A 21,033-nucleotide genomic window follows, 5' to 3' on the forward strand; every position below is an offset into this window, starting at 1 on the left:
GTTGCACAGTACACATCGACGGTGCGAAGGGAGGCAATTATAAGCCGCTTCGCAAGGACTATTGCCTTGGGTGTGGATTTGGCTGTTGCATGGTACTCTCGGCAATAAGGAATGGCTCTTATGCATTAAAAACCCGTCGCTAAGAAGAAATTGAATAAAGCATTCAAACATCAAGAGCCATGATTACAGTTTGCCGCCACGTCGCTTGCCGCCACAACTTCGCCACTGCTCCACCAACTTCGTGCATACATATATGTATCAGAACATCGACCGGTTAATTTGTGTGAGCGATTTTAATAATAATTCAAGTGCTACAATCCTGTGTTTAGAACCCTAACTTTTATCCTGATCATGAACCTATGCAGGATCACTTCCTAAACGTTCAGAAAACCGAGTATCCTGTTTCAAATGAACTAGTGATTTATTTATGTTTGTTAAATGTGCAAGGATTAGCAAGAGTTGAAGTTAGAAGGTTGCTGAAGTGAACTCAGTTTATTGAAAAGTAACGTTTTGCAAAAATTTGTTAAAAACACCTGCTTCAAAGGTGACGAAAAAAGGCAAATAAGTTATACTCGTTTGGAATTTATTTTAGCTTTGATTACTATCATGAACGAATTTTTCAAGTTAATCGAGCATCGGTGTTGAATAATTTGCCTTGAAAAGAGTAAAACCATAAACTATTCCAAGTGAAGCTTCGCATTAAATTTAGTTGAATTGAATTTTACTACTGAAATAATCATAGAGTTTGACTAGTGATACAATATCAGTTTATGGGTCCCCACCATATTCTTCTCATATTATAAAAATAAATGGAATATTATTACTACTAAGGAAATCTGATATATTACTATAAATGGGAGTATAAACAGTGTAATTGTGGTATGATTTATTTTTATCTGTGGTATTTATATGTCAGTTAAGTTAGAAGCCCCTCCATATTCAACTTTAATTCAGTGTTTTCTGCAGTAACATCTCAGTACTGAGTCACGTAATGATCGGGATTGTAGCTGTTATTAATATGAATTGGTTACTAATTTGCCTTCTATGATTACTAGTTCGTGGATTCTTGATAACTGCTGCCACCCACAGTTCAGAGTGCCCTCCCTGTGTCCGTTTGTATCCTGTGTGCTATGAAAAAGGGAAATATTGATGAAATTAACTTCAGTAACTAACACTTAATTTTATTAAGCATATATTTCCAAAGTAATGTGCCTAATTGGACTGGCGACCGTTTATTGTTTCATTCTTACGAACGTTTCTTCTTTCATGAACCCCCAAAGTTGAAGCCTGTTTAGTTTCTTTCTGTTAATTGCAATATATTCAAAATTACAGTCCCATATCCTTATCTGTTAGACAAATACGCAGTAAAAATTTCGAAATCCTTTCAGAGGGTATCATTACCTTATGTCACGGTAGGCTAGTGTTATAGGGTGTATGACAGCAACTATAATCTGAAGCAAAAAATACGATTAAAATGGGCTCTGAAATACATACCTTAAGAACTATCAACATTCGTTCATCTTCGATTCTATGAAACACATCTTTTTACTGTAAGCTCTTCGCTTTCCATATTTTGAGAGGAGGTACGGACCAAAACAAGAAAAATAGTCTGGTAAATATGAGCTCTAAAATGCATAGTATTTCTTAAGAACTATGAGCAGTTATTCAGTATATGAGTGTGCTTCACAGCAGCGACAATGAGCAAGTGCTCATAGCTCTGAAGCTACGCACTTTAGAGCCCATATTTACTGGAAATTTTTTCTTGTTTTCGGCCATACTACCACTTCTAGCAACATGGAAAGCAAAGAGCGTGCAGTAGAAGAGATTTGTTTCATCGTATCAAAGAATATGGAGTGCTTTAGCTGTTAAGCTGTACATTCTACAGCCTAAATTTGTTAGATTTTTCCATTTTGATTGATCGTTCTTGATATACCTCTGAATACTGACCATTTCCCCTAGGATGCCTTATATAGTCACGTGGTTGCAAAATCAGACAAGATAAAGCATCAAATGCAATGAAAAGATAAACACAAGTTTTGCTGCAAAATACTAATGCTCAAAAAATTTCTTTGCACGGTATATAACGCCATGTGTGCGTTTGCAATTCGTTTCAAATACCATAATGTAAGTATCGGTAATGCGTATCTATAAAATGTTCAGTATATAATACAATGACTTCGTTCTTTCTGTTTTGAGTGTACAGAGGTGAAGATAGGTGATTCTTCAATTTCTCCAGGCGTATTTTACGACGAAATAAATCTCGGGTGAACAGCCTGGTATGAGTGTGCATAGGACACAATATTTCGGCAATCGATCACGTTGCCATCGTCAGGTGCGCTGATGATGGCAACGTGGTCGAGTGCCGAAATATTGTGTCCTATGCACACTCATACCAGGCTGTCCACCCGAGATTTATTTCGTCAGAGGTGAAGAGAGTTTAATTACCAGAATTGTTCACAGATACAAGTGTTCATAATGTCAAATGGATGGCATCACCGCCTTGGCCAAACGTTTCTGGTCTAATCACAAAGAAAAGCTGATTTTCGCTACAATCTGAGCGGACACACGTCATAAGAATTTGCGGTGTATATACATGACTCACAGTAACACGATCTGCAAGAAGCGAAAGTGATATGCATGAAATCCATAGATTAAGCTAAAAGCATGCAGCGAGCTCACTCAATTATATGAAACAGCATTCTGAAATTGCAAATCTGTATCGCCGTCCGAAAGCTAGGATCAGAGCGTCGACAATATAAAAAATGCGGGCCGTGAGCGCCTTCATCCATGACTACGTTGTCTCAGACCCAATTTTAGCACCTTGGCCTCTGACTAGCCCTCCAAAGGCAAAGACTTCGATCTCCGCGAGACGTTCCGTGTACAGCTACACAGAGATGAGGGCCGCACACAGCCAGGTAGTACTCTGAATCAGAACTTTTGAACTTCAGTAACAAAACATGACAAGTGCCCGGCGGGCCTGCGAGCGTTTATGAAAGTCGGAGCGAATAACTGATGCAATTAGAACTTAGGTGCGAGACTACTGCTACTGTGAGATTTGTACATATTATGTTGCTGTCAGGTAGGTAACGCATTTTATACTATTTTGATATTGGTTGTTAAAAGGGGGAAATATGACAAACTGAAGGTGCAACGTTTGTGGAATCTTATACAAACACGAATCATGTAGTATTTTCGGTTGTAAGAAGAAGAGCGGCGAAAGGAAAAACAGATTTGAGAGTCAACACAACTGGCTTTCTCGGAACTGATACCGAATTGAGGTGTGTGCCTGTGAAGATCAAAATTGTTTTTTTTGTAAGGTGAAAATGGTGCCACCCGTTGTGGCCGAGCGGTTCTAGGCGCTTCAGTCTGGAACCGCGCGACCGCTACGGTCGCAGGTTCGAATCCTGCCTCGGGCATGGATGTGTGTGATGTCCTTAGGTTAGTTAGGTTTAAGTAGTTCTAAGTTCTAGGGGACTAATGACCTCAGCAGTTGAGTCCCATGGTGCTCAGAGCCATTTGAACCATTTGAATGCCTACAACAATAGTTTAGGAATACATGCCGACACCACAAGTAGAAGATAAAGAGACAGAGAAAGTATATGAGGGTACTGAATGGGTAATGGGAAATGAAAATCTAATAATCATCGGCGATTGGAATGCGGTTGTAGGAAAATGAGTAGAAGAAAGAACTGCAGGAGTGTTTGGGCTTCGCAGTATGAATAAGATAAGAGAAAGACTAATTGAGTTCTGCAATAAATGTCAGACAGTAACTGAAAAATATTCTATTCAAGAATCACAAGAGGAAAAGACGCAGAGATACGGACAGATTCCAGCTGGAGCATATCGTGCTCAGTCAGAGGTTTCTAAACCAGATAATGGACTACAAGGCGTACGCAGGAGCAGATGTAGACTTAAATCACAATTTGGTAATGATCAAGAGCCAACTGAAGTTTAAGAAACTCATCCAGAAGAATCAGTGTGGAAGGAAGTGGGATACTGAAATACTGAGGAATGACGAGACGCGTTTGAAGTTCACGACTGATGTGGATACTGCGATAAGGAATACCACAACAAGCTGTTTGGTACGAGAGGAGTGGATATCAATAAAAACGGCAATCACATATGTTGGACAGGCAAAGACAGGTACAAAGGAGGTAACTGCGAAGAAATCTTGGGTGGGAATACTTCAATTGATCGATGAAAGAAGGAACTGCAAAAATACTCGGCGAAAAACAGGATTACAGCAACATAAATACTTCAGGAATGAAATAAAATGCAAGTGCAGGAAGGCCAAGGCGAAACCGCAGACGGAAAAAGTGAAGAAATCGAAAAAGAAATTTTCGTTGGAAGGACTGACAGAATACATAAAAGTCAAAACGACCTTCGGTGAAATTAAAAGCAAGGTTGGTAATATTAAGAGAGCAATGGGCATTATTGTGTTAAACACAGGGGAGAGAGCGAATAGGTGGAAAGAGTACATTGAAAGCCTGTATCAAGGGGAGGACTTACCTTACGACGTGGCACAAGAAGAAATTGGAGTCGATGTGGAAGACATAGGGGATCCAGTATTACAGTCAGAATTCAAAAGATCTCTGACAGACATGAGACCAAATAAGGCAGATGAGACAGATAACATTGAAACCTAAAACCATTGGGCGACTGGAAGCAAACGATTAATCAAATTGGTGTGTAGAATATATGAGACTGGCGACGTACCATCTGACGTGAGGAAAAATATCATCCACAGAATACCGAAGATAGTAAGGGCCGATTAGTGCGAGAACTATCGCACAACTAGCTTAACAGTTCAAGCAACCAAGCTACTAACAAGGATAATATACAAAAGAATGGAAAAGGTAATAATTGAGGATCTGTTAGATAACAATTATTTGAAAAATGAAGAAAGCCGCGGTCTTCTTCATTTTTTTTAAATTGACTTGTACAGGTGAGGCTGCACCGTAAAAAGAATTCTTTGTACATGACGATCAGTTTGGCTTTAAGAAAGATAAAGACACCAGAGAATGGTTTCTGATGTTGTGCGTCTGATAATGGAAGCAAGACTGAAGAAAAATCAAGACACTCTTGTAAGATTTGTCGACCTAGGAAAAAGCATTCGACAATGTAAAATGGCGTGCGATATTCGAAATTCTGAGAAAGATACGAGTCAGCCATAGGGAAAAACTCGTAAAATTCAGTATGTCCAAGAACCGAGAAGGAACTATAGGACTGTACGACCAAGAACGAAGTTCTCGGACTAAAAAGGGTGTAAAGGCGGGATGCATACCTTTACCTCTACTGTTCAGTTCATACACCGAATTTGTAATGACGGAAATAAAAGAAGGTTGCAAAGGAGGGATTAAAATCGAGAGTGAAATTATATCAGTAAAAGGACATTGCTGTAACCAGTGGAAATGAAGAAAAATTACAGGGTATGTTGAATGGAACGAGCAGTCTACTGAGTACAGATTATGGATTGAGAGTAAACCGGAAAAAGACCAAAGTAACGAGCAGCAGCAAAAATGAGACTAACGAGAAACTTAGCATCAGAATTATTGCCACGGCCCAGCACACAGTTTTAATCTGCCAGGAAGTTTCATATCATGTTCTTTCCTACGTTTCGCTTCTGTACAAGACTACTGTCGACACGAATATCTACAGAGAAGACATCCTAACAATTTTATGTCCGATGATGACACTTTAGCCATTTCAGAAACGTTTTCCTTGCCCTAACCTTTCTGCATTTTACATCCTCTCTACTTGGGCCGCCGCCACTTATTTTACAGGCCAAACAACAGAACACGTTAAGTGGCTCATTTTCTAATCTAAGTCCCTCAGCATCTCTAACTTAATTCGACTACAGCCTACACTGGTGTGCTAAACTGAAGCACAAAAGTAACTTGCACATGATGTCTCACTGCCAAGTACATAGCTCGATCAAACGTGGACAGCTGCAGTATTGTACAAAAGGTAACTGAAAGAAATACATAATGAGGCGAACGGAAATTACACGTTTACCCAAATACAATGACAACACTGAAGTCACCGTGATTTATTACGAACTCCTGGGCAAAATGGTGGGGCACGATCCCTAATAGTGTGTGTGATCGCAACGGATCGCAACGCATGCTCTGCAATGTGCTCCAATGTTGGTAAGGTGTTCTTGTGGTAGTGCGCTCCATTTCCCCAACGCGGCGGTTGAGAAGTGCTTGCCGGCCGTTGTGGTCGAGCGCTTCTAGGCGCTTCAGTCCGGAACTGCGCGACTGCCAGGGTCGCAGGTTCGAATCCTGCCTCGGGCGATGATTATGTGTGATGTCCTTAGGTTTAAGTAGTTCTAAGTTCTAGGGGACTGATGACCTCAGCTGTTAAGTTCCATAGTGCTCAGAGCCATTTGAACCATTTTTGACACGTGTTGCCTGGTCGTTGGTGCACGTGGACATGCTGCAGTACTTCTCTCCAACGCATCCCATATGCGCTCAGCGGGATTCAAATCGGGCGGAAGGCGCAGGACGGTCAATTCATCGAATATCCTCTCGTTCCAAGAGCTTCGAAGCGGTAGTGCAGTTTGATTCATAAAGATGAAGTAAGCGCCAAATTCACACCTGAAAAGACGCCCATTGGGAAGGAGTACAGTGCCACACTAACGTTGACCAGTGAATGTATTGTGTTCAAAGATTTGGAGCTCGCTACAACTATGTAGCCTCATGCCTGCCCACACCATAACACCTGGACAACCAAGACAGTCATGTTGTTGTTGTTGTGGTCTTCAGTCCTGAGACTGGTTTGATGCAGCTCTCCATGCTACTCTATCCTGTGCAAGCTTTTTCATCTCCCAGCACCTACTGCAACCTACATCCTTCTGAATCTGCTTAGAGTATTCATCTCTTGGTCTCCCTCTACGATTTTTACCCTCCACGCTGCCCTCCAATACTAAATTGGTGATCCCTTGATGCCTCAGAACATGTCCTACCAACCGATCCCTTCTTCTGGTCAAGTTGTGCCACAAACTTCTCTTCTCCCCAATCCTATTCAATACTTCCTCATTAGTTATGTGATCTACCCATCTAATCTTCAGCATTCTTCTGTAGCACCACATTTCGAAAGCTTCTATTCTCTTCTTGTCCAAACTATTTATCGTCCACGCTTCACTTCCATACATGGCTACACTCCACACAAATACTTTCAGAAACGACCTCCTGACACTTAAATCTATACTCGATGTTAACAAATTTCTCTTCTTCAGAAACGCTTTCCTTGCCATTGCCAGCCTACATTTTATATCCTCTCTACTTCGACCATCATCAGTTATTTTGCTTCCCAAATAGCAAAACTCCTTTACTACTTTAAGTGCCTCATTTCCTAATCTAATTCCCTCAGCATCACCCGACTTAATTAGACTACATTCTATTATCCTTGTTTTGCTTTTGTTGATGTTCATCTTATATCCTCCTTTCAAGACACTGTCCATTCCATTCAACTGCTCTTCCAAGTCCTTTGCTGTCTCTGACAGAATTACAATGTCATCGGCGAACCTCAAAGTTTTATTTCTTCTCCATGAATTTTAATACCTACTCCGAATTTTTCTTTTGTTTCCTTTACTGCTTGCTCAATATACAGATTGAACAACATCGGGGAGAGGCTACAACCCTGTCTTACTCCCTTCCCAACCACTGCTTCCCTTTCATGTCCCTCGACTCTTATAACTGCCATCTGGTTTCTGTACAAATTGTAAATAGCCTTTCGCTCCCTGTATTTTACCCCTGCCACCTTTAGAATTTGAAAGAGAGTATTCCAGTCAACATTGTCAAAAGCTTTCTCTCAGTCTACAAATGCTAGAAACGTAGGTTTGCCTTTCCTTAATCTTTCTTCTAAGATAAGTCGTAAGGTCAGTATTGCCTCACGTGTTCTAGTGTTTCTACGGATCCAAACTGATCTTCCCCGAGGTTGGCTTCTATTAGTTTTTCCATTCGTCTGTAAAGAATTCGTGTTAGTAATTTGCAGCTGTGACTTATTAAACTGATAGTTCGGTAATTTTCACATCTGTTAACACCTGCCTTCTTTGGGATTGGAATTATTATATTCTTCTTTAAGCCTGAGGGTATTTGCTCACCAGATGGTAGAGTTTTGTCAGGACTGGCTCTCCCACGGCCGTCAGTAGTTCCAATGGAATATTGTCTACTCCGGGGGCCTTGTTTCGACTCAGGTCTTTCAGTGCTCTGTCAAACTCTTCACGCAGTATCATATCTCCCATTTCATCTTCATCCTCTTCCATTTCCATAATACTGTTCTCAAGTACATCGCCCTTGTATAGACCCTCTATATTGACAGTCATGTTCGACGTAATTCTGCTCGTACTCTCATATAGCGAGAGGTGGAATACGTAATGCACCTAGGAACATTACCTTAACACTATCGTTTTGATGATCCAGGTGACACTCACCGGTCAACGTTACGGTGACACTGTAGTCGTTGCCCGTGTGCGTCTTTTCAGGGGTGCGTTTCGGCCCTAACTTCATTTTCGTGGATGACAATGCGCGACAGAATCGAATAGTGCAGGAGGGGGAGAAGGCGGGGGAGGAGAAGGAGGAGGAGGTGGGAGAGGAGCTCTTGGAACGAGGGGATATTCGGTGAAAGGATTGGCCTGCCCATCCCACCGAGCACGTGTGGATGCGTTGAGGAGACATATAGGAGCACGTCCATATGCACCAACGACCATGCAACAGTCGTCAACAGCGCTGGTGGAGGAATGGAACGCCCTGCAACAAGAATTCCTTACAAACTTTGTGTTCAGCACATGAGCACGTTGCAGAGTATGCGTTGCTTTCCTTGGTGATCACACACCCACTTAAGACCCATGTCGCGGTTTTTGTGACGCTCAGGGAACCATTATAAATCGTCTCGAATAAAAATATCATTTTTGATGGTCTCATTGCGTAATTCTTTCAGTTTCCATCTGTAGTATACTGTAGCATTTTTTTCTGTGGATGGTCGAAGTTTCATCGAGTGATGTGATCAAAAGGATCCAGAAACCTGGCAGAAAATAACTTACTTACAAGTTCGTGGTGCCCTCCATCGCTTCAGTTCAGTATGGTGTTGGCCCATCCGTAGCCTTGATGACAGCTTCCACTCTCGCAGGCATACGTTCAATAAGGTGCTGGAAAGTTTCTTCAGAATGACAGCCCATTCTTCACGGAGTGTTGCACAGAGGAAAGGCATCGACGTCGGTCGGTGAGGCCTGGCACGAAGTCGGCGTTCCACAACGTCCCAAAGGTTTTCTATAGGACTCAGGTCTGGACTCTGTGCAGGCCACTCCATTACAGAGATGTTATTGTCGCGTAACCACTCCGCCACAGGCCGTGCATTATGAACAGGTGCTCGATCGTGTCGAAAGATGCAATCGCCATCCTCCAATTGCTCTTCAACAGTGGGAAGCAAGAAGGTGCTTGCCATGCAAAACAACAAGGGGTGCAAGCCCACTCCATGAAAAACACGACCACACCATGACACCACCGCCTCCGAATTTTACTGTTGGCACTACACAAGCGGAAGATGAAGTTCACTCGGCATTCGCCATACCCACACCCTGCCATCGAATCGCCACATTGTGTACCGTGATTCGTCACTCCACACAACGTTCGCCACTGTTCAATCGTCTAATTTTTACGCTCCTTACACCAAGCGAGGCGTCGTTTGGCATTTACCGGCGTGATGTGTGGCTCATGAGCAGCCGCTCCACCATGAAATCCAAGTTTTCTCACCTCCCGCCTAACTATCATAGTACTTGCAGTGGATCCCGATGCAGTTTGGAATTCCTGTGGGATGGTCTGGATAGATGTGCGGCTATTGCACATTACGACCCTCTTCAACTGTCGGCGGTCCGTCAGTCAACAGACGAGGGCAGCCTGTACGCTTCTGTGCGGTACGTGTCCCTTTACGTTTCCACTTCACTATCACATCGGAAACAGTGGACCTAGGGATGTTTAAGAGTGTGGAAATCTCGCGCCACAGACATATGACACAAGTGACACCGCATCACCTGACCACGTTCGAAGTCCGTGAGTTCCGCGGAGCGCCCCACTACGGTCTCTCACGATGTTTAATGACTACTGAGATCGCTGGTATGGAGTACCTGGCAGTAGGTGGCGGCACAATGCACCTAATATGAAAAACCTATGTTTTTGGGAGTGTCCCAATACTTTTGATCACTTAATGTGTGTTACTTAGTAACAACCCATCAAGCGAAATTTACTTACGTCCTCATCTTTTGAACACCGGTGTATAACACTTATTTTAGCTGTAACCTCTTTTAAAGACAGTATCCATTCTACTCAGTCGTTCTTTCAGGCCCTTTGCCGTCTGTGTCAGTATTACAATGTCACGAGCATCCGGTAAAGTTTTTATTTCTTCCCTCTGAACTTTAATTCCCTTTTCAGTCGTATTAACGGAATAGTCTATTGGAACCTTACAAGCGACGTAATAAATGAAACTTTACTTAAGTTCTACAAAACGATGTCTCTGCTAACCAGGACATGTGGAAGTGAGTTGTAGGGACTGTAACAAAAAGAAATGAGCGAAGAATTCAAGCATCGGAGACGCGATCCCTAGGAACAGTAGTTACTGTGAGATTTTTACATAGTGGGAAGTGGCTGTTTTGTTTGTAATATTGGAGTTTCTTTGGAGATCTGAACACATGGGTGATACAAACTCTTTAGTTAGCACAGGTTGCTTAGCAGAGGCTGCATTAGGAGCAAACAACTTTGCTGTCGTTCTGCCGCGAGGAATTGTCTGTTGTGGGTGGTTGGTGAGAGAGCAACCGTGATAACGGACATGGTGGAAAGAAATCGACGTTTTGAGATGCTTTGTGATCTGAGAAGTCAGCTTAAGGAGATAACAGGAACAGCCGGAAGTAGTGGCCGAGCGTTTCTAGGCGCTGCAATCTGAAACCGCGCGACCGCTACGGTCGCAGGTTCGAATCCTGCCTCGGGCATGGATGTGTGTGATGTTCTTAGGTTAGTTTGGTTTAAGTAGTTCTAAGTTCTAGGGGACTGATGACCTCAGAAGTTAAGTCCCATAGTGCTCAGAGCCATTTGAGCCATAACAGGAATAAAATCACATTACTGTGTACCTTTTTATTTACATTAGTTAATTGTAAATACCATCATTGACACAATGAATGTACCATTTGTACTGCATCTTCCAACACTGTCTCTTACAGTACTGAAACTGACGGCCATCAACCTCAAGCCATGCATGACATCGGCGACGAAGATTCTGATGCACCCTCCTCTTCAAAATAGGATGTGCGAATGGTTCTCATGTTGCCATGTCCCTCGTTTCTTCTTTCCAATGGACCGTCTCCCGCATTCGTCGATCGAAAAAAATAACCGCTTGTCGTAACGGACGCTGACTGTTAGGAAATCGTTCCCTGTACAGCCTTTCAGCAGCGAGAGCATTGCAACGTACATCCCCACACACAAGGTGCATCTCAGTGCGTTCTGCGAAATTGTACCAGTACTGCTCCGCCGTATTGTACTGTACGTCTCTGAATAGCACTGAGTAATGAATGAGTCTGTCATTGATTCATAGCACGTTCCATCATGGAACACATGATACAACAGATTCACCTGATGGACAGGCAAAGTAAAGAAAAAACTGGTTGGTCGTCCTCGTTTCCTTGGAGGGAAAAACGAATGTACATGTAAATAAACAGCAAAGTATGTGTAAACGTATTCGCATGTTACAGAAACAGAAATGCTAGGTAAAGCGGTACACAAGTCTATTTCCATATCTCCATAAGTTGGCTTCTTCGAACCCAGTTTCCCTACTTTAAATTGTTCAATAGAGCATTCTCAAAGTCCTGTTACATTTTTGCACCCTGTGTATAAGTAGACAGAAAATTTGTTTTGTTGTCTTGTTTGACTTCTTAAGTAATAGAACCCAGTACGTTGTCCTCGATGGTGAGTGTTCATCGGAGGTGAGGGTATCATCTGGAGTGCCCCAGGGAAGTGTGGTAGGTCCGCTGTTGTTTTCTATCTACATAAATAATCTTTTGGATAGGGTGGACAGTAATGTGCGGCTGTTTGCTGATGATGCTGTGGTGTACGGGAAGGTGTCGTCGTTGAGTGACTGTAGGAGGATACAAAATGACTTGGACAGGATTTGTGATTGTTGTAAAGAATGGCAGCTAACTCAAAATATAGATAAGTGTAAATTAATGCAGATGAATAGGTAAAAGAATCCTGTAATGTTTGAATTCTCCATTAGTAGTGTAGCGCTTGACACAGTCACGTCGATTAAATATTTGGCCGTAACATTGCAGAGCGATATGAAGTGAGACAAGCATGTAATGGCAGTTGTGGGGAAGGCGGATAGTCGTCTTCGGTTCATTGGTAGAATTTTGGGAAGATGTGGCTCATCTGTAAAGGAGACCGCTTATAGAACGCTGGTGCGACCTATTCTTGAGTACTGCTCAAGCGTTTGGGATCCCTATCAGGTCTAGTAAGGTCATCCGAAGACCAGTATCAGTTGCAAAGCGATTTATAAAAGATTGTTGCATGGTGTGGCAGGTGGCAGTTGACGCTAAATAACGAAAAGTGTGAGGTGATCCACATGAGTTCCAAAAGAAATCCGTTGGAATTCGATTACTCGATAAATAGTACAATTCTCAAAGCTGTCAATTCAACTAAGTACCTGGGTGTTAAAATTACGAACAACTTCAGTTGGAAAGACCACATAGATAATATTGTGGGGAAGGCGAGCCAAAGGTTGCGTTTCATTGGCAGGACACTTAGAAAATGCAACAAGTCTACTAAAGAGACAGCTTACACTGTTCGTCCTCTGTTAGAATATTGCTGCGCGGTGTGGGATCCTTACCAGGTGGGATTGACGGAGGACATCGAAAGGGTGCAAAAAAGGGCAGCTCGTTTTGTATTATCACGTAATAGGGGAGAGAGTGTGGCAGATATGATACGCAAGTTGGGAAGGAAGTCATTAAAGCAAAGACGTTTTTCGTCGCGGCGAGATCTATTTACGAAATTTCAGTCACCAACTTTCTCTTCCGAATGCGAAAATATTTTGTTGAGCCCAACCTACATGGGTAGGAATGATCATCAAAATAAAATAAGAGAAATCAGAGCTCGAACAGAAAGGTTTAGGTATTCGTTTTCCCGCGTGCTGTTCGGGAGTGGAATGGTAGAGAGATAGTATGATTGTTGTTCGATGAACTTTCTGCCAAGCACTTAACTGTGAATTGCAGAGTAATCATGTAGATGTAGATGTAGATTGAGGTAGGACATAGAAGCAATTCAGAGGCAGGCTGCTAGATTTGTTACTGGTAGGTTTGATCATCACGCGAGTGTTACGGAAATGCTTCAGGAACTCTGATGGGAGTCGTGAATCGCTACTGAAGAAATTTAGAGAACCAGCATTTGAGGCTGACTGCAGTACAATTTTACTGCCGCCAACTTACATTTCGCGGCAAGACCACAAAAATAAGAGAGATTTGGGCTCGTACAGAGGCATATAGGCAGTCATTTTTGCCTCATTCTGTTTGGGAGTGGAACAGGGAGAGAAGATGCTAGTTGTGGTACGAGGTACCCTCCGCCACGCACCGTATTGTGGCTTGCGGAGTATGTACGTAGATGTAGATGTAGAAATTTTGAAGTTGCTGTTCCATCAATAACAGTGATGAAACTTCCTGGTAGATTAAAACTATGTGCCGGACCGAGACTCCAACTCGGGACCTTTGCCTTTCGCGGGCAAATGCTGTACCAACTGAGCTACCGAAGCACGACTCACGTCCCGTCCTCACAGCTTTACTTCTGCCAGTACCTCGTCTCCTACCTTCCAAACTTTACAGAAGCTCTCCTGCGAACTTTGCAGAACTAGCACTCCTGAAAGAAATGGCTAAGCCATGTCTCCGCAATATCCTCTCTTTCAGGAATGCTAGTTCTGCAAGGTTCGCAGGAGAGCTTCTGTAAAGTTTGGAAGGTCGGAGACGAGATACTGGCAGAAGTAAAGCTGTGAAAACGGGGCGTGAGTCGTGCTTGGGTAGCTCAGTTGGTAGAGCACTTGCCCGCGAAAGGCAAAGGTCCCCAGTTCGAGTCTCGGTCCGGCACACAGTTTTAATCTGCCAGGAAGTTTCATATCAGCGCACAGTCCGCTGCAGAGTGAAAATCTCATTCTGAATAACAGTGATATTTCCATTGCTGTAGCTCCATTGCAGCGAGCAATGTGCGTATCAGGAATGACACGGCTGGGCACCTTGCCTCCGCCGCAGCCGCCCGTGGTCCGTCAGCTGTTGCCGCCGGCAGCGCCCACAACCGGCCTGCGGTTGCGGCAGTGGCCCAGTTGGGCCGTTTCCAAGGGCGGCCGGCAGACTGCGCGCGCGTCGCGCCCCTCGCCAGTGCCCTCTTGTTCCCCTGCTCGCGGCCGCAAAGGACCCGTCCTCCGTCCTCCGTCCTGCAGCGCGCGCCGCCACCGAGGTGAGTGTACATAGTGCAGCGCGCCAGTCGCCGCAGCAGCCGGCAAGCGTGACAACTACCTGTCCTTCCAGCCTCTGCGCGGCCGCCCCCTGCGCAACAGGTGTCTCACCGAGCTACGATCGCTTCGGACTTGCGAATTATGGTGGCAGCCCCTGACGTTTCTCGCACACTCTTCTCTGTTGAGAATACTCCGTGATTCTCGGGTTACCATGGCGACGATATCTGCGAACTGTGGTGTCAGACTTCATCACCTTGCTGCTGCCTGTGTACTCTTCGTTGTTTTTGCAAGTGTCTACGATAATCTGACAGTTTTCTACTCAGTTGCAGTGCTGATACCTTTCACGTTATACACCTAGATCTGCATCTTTGCGTACCACTGTGAAGTGCGAGGCAGAGGGTCCTTTACATTCTACCACTCATTACGTCTTCTTACCGTTCCGTTCCTGTAGGTATTGTGAGAAGAATGAACATATTACTTTAGAGGTAGGGCAAGCGCAACCAAAATTCCACATGGTGCATAAAATCTTCCGTACTGACTGTTATAATACTTTTATTAACAAGCCAATACCGTTTTTACATCAATAGAGATGCATCTTCAGGTGATAGGATTTCCTTGCAGGGAATAAAGAATGTACACGTAAATAAACAGCACAGTATGTGTAAACTTATTCGCATGTTAGTTGCAAATAAGCTGGAAAATAGTAATGCTAGGTAAAGCGGTAGATAAGTTTACTTCCATATCTCCATAAGCTGGCTTCTCCGAACCCAGGTTCGCTACTTCAAATCTCATGCAGCCCCTGACGTCTGTCGCACGCGCTTCTCTGTTGAGGATACTCCGTGATTCTCGGGTTACCTTGGCGACGATATCTGCGAACTGTGGTGTCAGACTTCATCACCTTGCTGCTGCCTGTGTACTCTTCGTTGTTTTTACAAGTGTCTACGATAATCTGACAGTTTTCTACTCAGTTGCAGTGCTGATATTTGGCTCTGAGCACTATGGGACTTAATATCTGAGGTCATAAGTCCCCTAGAACTTAGAACTACTTAAACGTAACTAACCTAAGGACACCACACACATCCATGCCCGAGGCGGGATTCGATCCTGCGACCGTAGCGATCGCGCGGTTCCAAACTGTAGCGCCTAGAACCGCTCGGCCACTCCGGCCGGCGCAGTGCTGATACTTTTCACGTTATACACCTGTATCTGCATCTTTGCGTACCACTGTGAAGTGTGAGGCAGCGGGTCCTTTTCATTCTACCACTGATTACGTCTTCTTATCGTTCCGTTCATATAGGGATTGGTAGAAGAATGAACATATTATTTTAGAGGTAGGGCAAGCGCAACCAAAATTCCACATGGTGAATAAAATCTTCCGCACTGGCTGTTATAATACTTTTATTAAAAGGTCACTACTGTTTTTGCATCAGTAGAGAAGCCTCTTTAGGTGATAGGGTTTCTAAACTGCCATGGCACGCAAAGTGATTGCTTACAGCCAAGTCCCGTCGTTCATCGTCAAAATAAAAACAGGCTATGATTAAATTGACTGCGCGGTCCCAGTCAGTTTATTCATAGACAACTGCTTTTAGCTTGCTGTCTGTTTTTACCTTGACGATGAACTATAGGACCTGGTTCTATGCAATCACTTTGACGGGCCACGACTGTCTAAAAATCTGTCACCTACAGATGCATCTCTACTGATGTGAAAACGGTAGTGACTTATTAATAAAAGTGTTATAACAGCCAGAGCAGAAGATTTTACATACCACGTGAGAAGAATGATTGCTAAAATGCCTTTATACGCACTGTAATTAGTGTTGCGCTAGCGGTCCCTGCACAAGCGATACGTCGGGAGTTCTGGTACAGGTTGGTGATGGTTAAACTTTCGCTACTTGAGCCAGTGTGGACGGAAAACTATTTACCGTATCGCTATTCATCTTTATAGGATAATGTTCAGACTACGCTCTGCAGAATTTGCGTTATGAGTAATGTTAGCTTCATGACTTGCCATTGGGCGCTGGTACTGACTGGTTCGACGGCGTAGTGCTGAATCTCAAGCATCAGTGTGCTTTTAGGAGCAGACAGTTAACATGGGCCTGGGCAAGATGAGCAAGGGCTTCACTTGTAAAGTATTTTATATTCTGTGCATGCGCAGCTGTTGAAAGGCATGATGTTAAGAAGAATTCCGTTGACAGCTTGTTTCATTGTTAAACAATCGGTTTCGCGGGCTAAAGTCGCTTTATCATGTGCAACAATGTCAAAAGGTCAGAGTTGTACCAATCGCTCCTAGTCGATATATTATTCATTGAATATTGCCTACTCCATACCGGCGAACGAGGGGTGACAAAGACGTGATTACCCTACGCTCGCGAATGTAAAGTAAACAGTGCTCATTAAATATTATATCGACTAGGAGCAATGTGTACCCCTACGACCTTTCGATAGTGTTGCACATGAAGATGGCGCTATAGGCCGCAAAAACGGTTGTATATCATTAAAAGAATAATGTTGCTACATGTCAGCGGAATTCTTCTTAACATCATTCACTCGTAAAGCTGTCTCATCAAAATAACAGCAATAGTGGTCCTGCTCAGCATTAAAGGAAGACCGAGAGGTTGAAGGACATGATTAGGAAGTTCGAATTAACCGGCGATTTCGGAACTGATCCTGGCAGAAGCCTATGTCCACATGCGCCACAAATTCTTGAAGAGATTGCTGTTGCCATGGCTGAGAATGCTGGACGCGTTGTGTGATCTTCAGGCAGTGGACAAGCTGTGTCACGTCAGCTGAACATTCCATGGTCCAGCGTTCGGAATGCGTTGCGAATAACTGTTCTGCAATCTCTAGTGAGGTTCCAGGCTCTCGAGGATGCAGAGTGTCGTCACATTGAGCAACGTTTGTAACCTCCAACGTAAACGTGGTTCGCAATTGACAAATGTTATCCTCTCATGCGGAAATTAAAATGCGTTTCTTTCAATGGTTTACTCGTTATTTCTCTTCCGCATGTCCTTACAAACGTTTCCACAAAGTTTCATTGTCCTACGACCATTCATTTTTCTTGGGGGGTTCTCTCAAATAGCGAAAGTTTAATTGTAGCTACACTGTATGTTCCTAGTTTTTAATTTCATCCGTCATAAAACATTTTCGAAAGCCTCCAACTGTGTCGGTAATGATTTAAGTAATAAAATTCTACAGCAGTTATTTTTTTGTCCCTATAACTCGACGCGGCTAAAGGAATTAATTCCCGTTTTCATGTGCTACAGGAGTTTGCAGTAGTATGTCTGTTACGTCTATGTTGTTGTGTTTCTCTTGCCCTTTAGTCGTCTTTTTGTGGTCTTTATTGTGCCTCATTGATTACGCAGAAATTCACACACCCGCAAAACCATCAGTCACACTGTTCTGAGTAATGAAGGAGACACAATACGTTAGGACAAAAAAAGAGGATTTCAGGTAGAGATGGTTGGTTTTCGGCTTTCGCCGGACATGTCCGGCTTTTTACCGTCGTGTCTGCCAAATATAATCAAGACCGGCCAGCCCGCCTTTTTTTTGGTGTTCTGGTGATAGAGCAGAGATCACGAAACTAAGGCCTGTTCCACGATAGTGACGTAAGCATGTGTGATAAGTATAAGGAGGAATATGGAGATGCATCTAAGAACATACAGGAACACTAGCATTCTTACGTGTGCTACTGTTACGGCTGTGTGCTATTGCTCAACGAACCTAACACACAATGAGACAACCAAGCCACGTTGCAGAGCGAGCAGGCAAAGCAGAATGTGCCGATCAGCCGATGCCAGTTATCCCCGATGCTGCCCGCCACGCTCGTGCGTCGCTTATACGCGTCCTGAGACACGCAAGTGCGAACGAGAGTTAAGTCTTGCTGCGCCTATGCTAGGACAGCGCATCACGCATGATTTCGCACGCAACAGCGTTCGTTCACTGGGAGGCACACCTTACTGTTTATTTTCTTTAACCCTTTCAGACTCAACAATATGAAAAAAAATGAAGTTTAAAACTTTTCACAGAATTAACCTTTATTATCATCGTTAGCAAGGAAGAAATTGGCAAAAAGTAAACAATCGATTTATTTTTTCAGGATGAGGTTTCACTTTGAAATATAATTTTAATATTGTTCACAGAATTAACCTTAATTAACATAATAAGCAACGAAGACAACAAGGAATTGGCAAAAAGTAAACAATCAGTTATTTTCAGGAGGTGTTTTCACATGAAACCACTGGGACATAGGGTTTCTAACCACCCATCATTTAATAAGATACATTTCGGAGCAATTTCGCATTTTTCCCTAGGCAAAATCACACATCTCGAAACTCCTGTGAACTCACAATATCTAAAACAAATTATAGTCCTAAATAACAAGCAAAAATGGGCCTAAAATTTAATAATTTTATATCAAAAGTTCGTACTGTCCCCGTGATTTTACTTCGAAATCATTAATAAAAGCAATAGTACAAACTCCAATTTACGTTACAGTAACTTTAGATACACGAGTACTTTAATAAATTTAGCCGGAAGAAGTGGCCGTGCGGTTCTAGGCGCTACAGTCTAGAGCCGAGCGACCGCTACGGTCGCAGGTTCGAATCCTGCCTCGGGCATGGATGTGTGTGATGTCCTTAGGATAGTTAAATTTAATTAGTTCTAAGTTCTAGGCGACTGATGACCTCAGAAGTTAAGTCGCATAGTGCTCGGAGCCATTTTTTTTTTAATAAATTTATATCAAAAGTACGTACTGTCCCCTTTGTTTCATTTCGAAATCATTAATAAAAGCAATAGTACAAGGTCCAATTTACGTTACAGTAATTTTAGATATACCAGTACTTACTTTCACTTTAGTGATCTCCTCAGTATGATCACTCCAGAAGAGCAACATATCACGAGTTCCTACAACAGCGTAGGCACAATCTCTGCATCGACTGTTGCTTCGAACACTGTAAATGACTGCCACAGTGCACTGCATTTGTAGAAGTACCTGTGTACCACTAGATGTCTTCCACTAGCATGGATGGTTTAATGCGAAAGGCGCTGGTAATTCAAAACAAAATTAATAAAACGGGGCTTTGAAGCGGCAACAATTCGTACTCCATGAATTTAAAAAAAGCTCGACTCAGAAAGACTGAATTATCCGAATACGACGCAAATTTGTCGATGTGATGTATATGTACAGACAAACAAATGATTACAATTTCAGAAAAATTGGATGATTTATTCAAAAGAAAGCGCTTCACAAATCGAGCAAGTCTGACCCCTTATGCAAGCAGTTATTCGACTTGGCTTTGATTGATAGAGTTGAAACTTCCTGGTGGATTAAAACTCTGTGCCGGAACGAGACTCGAATTCGGGACATTTGCCTATCGCGGGCAAGTGCTGTGAGGACGGGTCGTGAGTCGTGCTTGGGTAGCTCAGTAGGTGGACTACTTGCCGGCGAAAGGTAAAGGTCCCGAGTTCGAGTCTCGGCCCGACACACAGTATTAATCCGCCAGGAAGTTTCATATCAGCGCACACTCCGCTGCAAAGTGAAAATCTCATTCTCGAAATTGGTAGAGTTGTTAGATGTCCTCCTGAGAGATATCATGCCAAATTCTGTCCAATTGGCGCGTCGGAAAGTCAAAATCCGAAACGGAAAGATGCAACGGTCTTGGTGGGCAAGATAAGTAGCAAGACAAGTAGCAACTCTCGCTGTGGTCGGGCTGGCATTATCTTGCTGAAATGTAAACCCATGATGTCTTGTCTTGAAGGGCAACAAAACTGTATGCAGAATGTCGTCGACGTACCACTCTGCTGTAAGGGTGCTGCGAATGACAACCAAAAGGGTGCTGCTATGAAACGAAATGGCATCCCAGACAATCAGTCCTGGTTGTCGAGACGTATGGCGGACTGGCATCACACTGATGTCAGAGGCGTATGCAGGCAGTCTCACTGGTCATCGAAGCTCATTTTTAAGCGGGACTCATCACTGAAGACAATTCTATTCCTGACGATGAAATTCCAGGCCGAAAACGTGTCTGGAAACGTCGTGGACAGTGGTGGGATGCCAACCTGACTGTCGCCAGCCATACGACAGACAACCAGGAATGGTGGTCTGGGGTGCCACTTCTTTCTACAGCAGGACCCCCCTTTGGGTGTCATCCGCGGCACCTTTACAGCATAGCGGTACAGCGACGATATTCTACGTCCTATTTTGTTGCCCTTCATGGCAAGACAGCCTGGACTTACACTTCAGCAAGATAATGCCCGCCCGACCACGGCGAGAGTTTCTGCTGCTTGTCGTCGTGCTTGCCAAAAGCTACTTTGCCCAGAAAGGTCGCCAGATCTCTGTCCCAGTTGAGAACGTTCGGAGAATTACGGGCAGGGCCCTCCAACCGTCTCGGGATTTTGACGATCTAAAGCGCCAACTGGACGGAATTTGCCACGATATCCTCCAGGAGGACATCCAACAAATATATCAATCAATGCCAAGCCGAATAACTGCTTGCACAAGGGTCAGAGGTGGACCAACTTGCTCAATTTGTGAAGCTCTTTCTGTAAAATAAATCA

The 21,033-nt window shown here is 43.6% G+C and overlaps 1 protein-coding gene across 1 annotated transcript in view; it reads left to right on the forward strand.

The window, feature by feature from the left end:
- Positions 1-14,416: 14,416 nt before the first annotated feature.
- The window catches only part of LOC124781209 (scoloptoxin SSD14), a 534,282-nt gene continuing 527,665 nt past the window's right edge, over positions 14,417-21,033 (forward strand). The window contains exon 1 of the mRNA XM_047253842.1: positions 14,417-14,480. The gene's annotated coding sequence lies outside the window, so the exon portion shown is untranslated. The remainder of the gene's footprint in view (positions 14,481-21,033) is intronic.

Source organism: Schistocerca piceifrons, chromosome 1 (genome assembly GCF_021461385.2).
Source record: "Schistocerca piceifrons isolate TAMUIC-IGC-003096 chromosome 1, iqSchPice1.1, whole genome shotgun sequence".
Taxonomy (NCBI): domain Eukaryota; kingdom Metazoa; phylum Arthropoda; class Insecta; order Orthoptera; family Acrididae; genus Schistocerca; species Schistocerca piceifrons.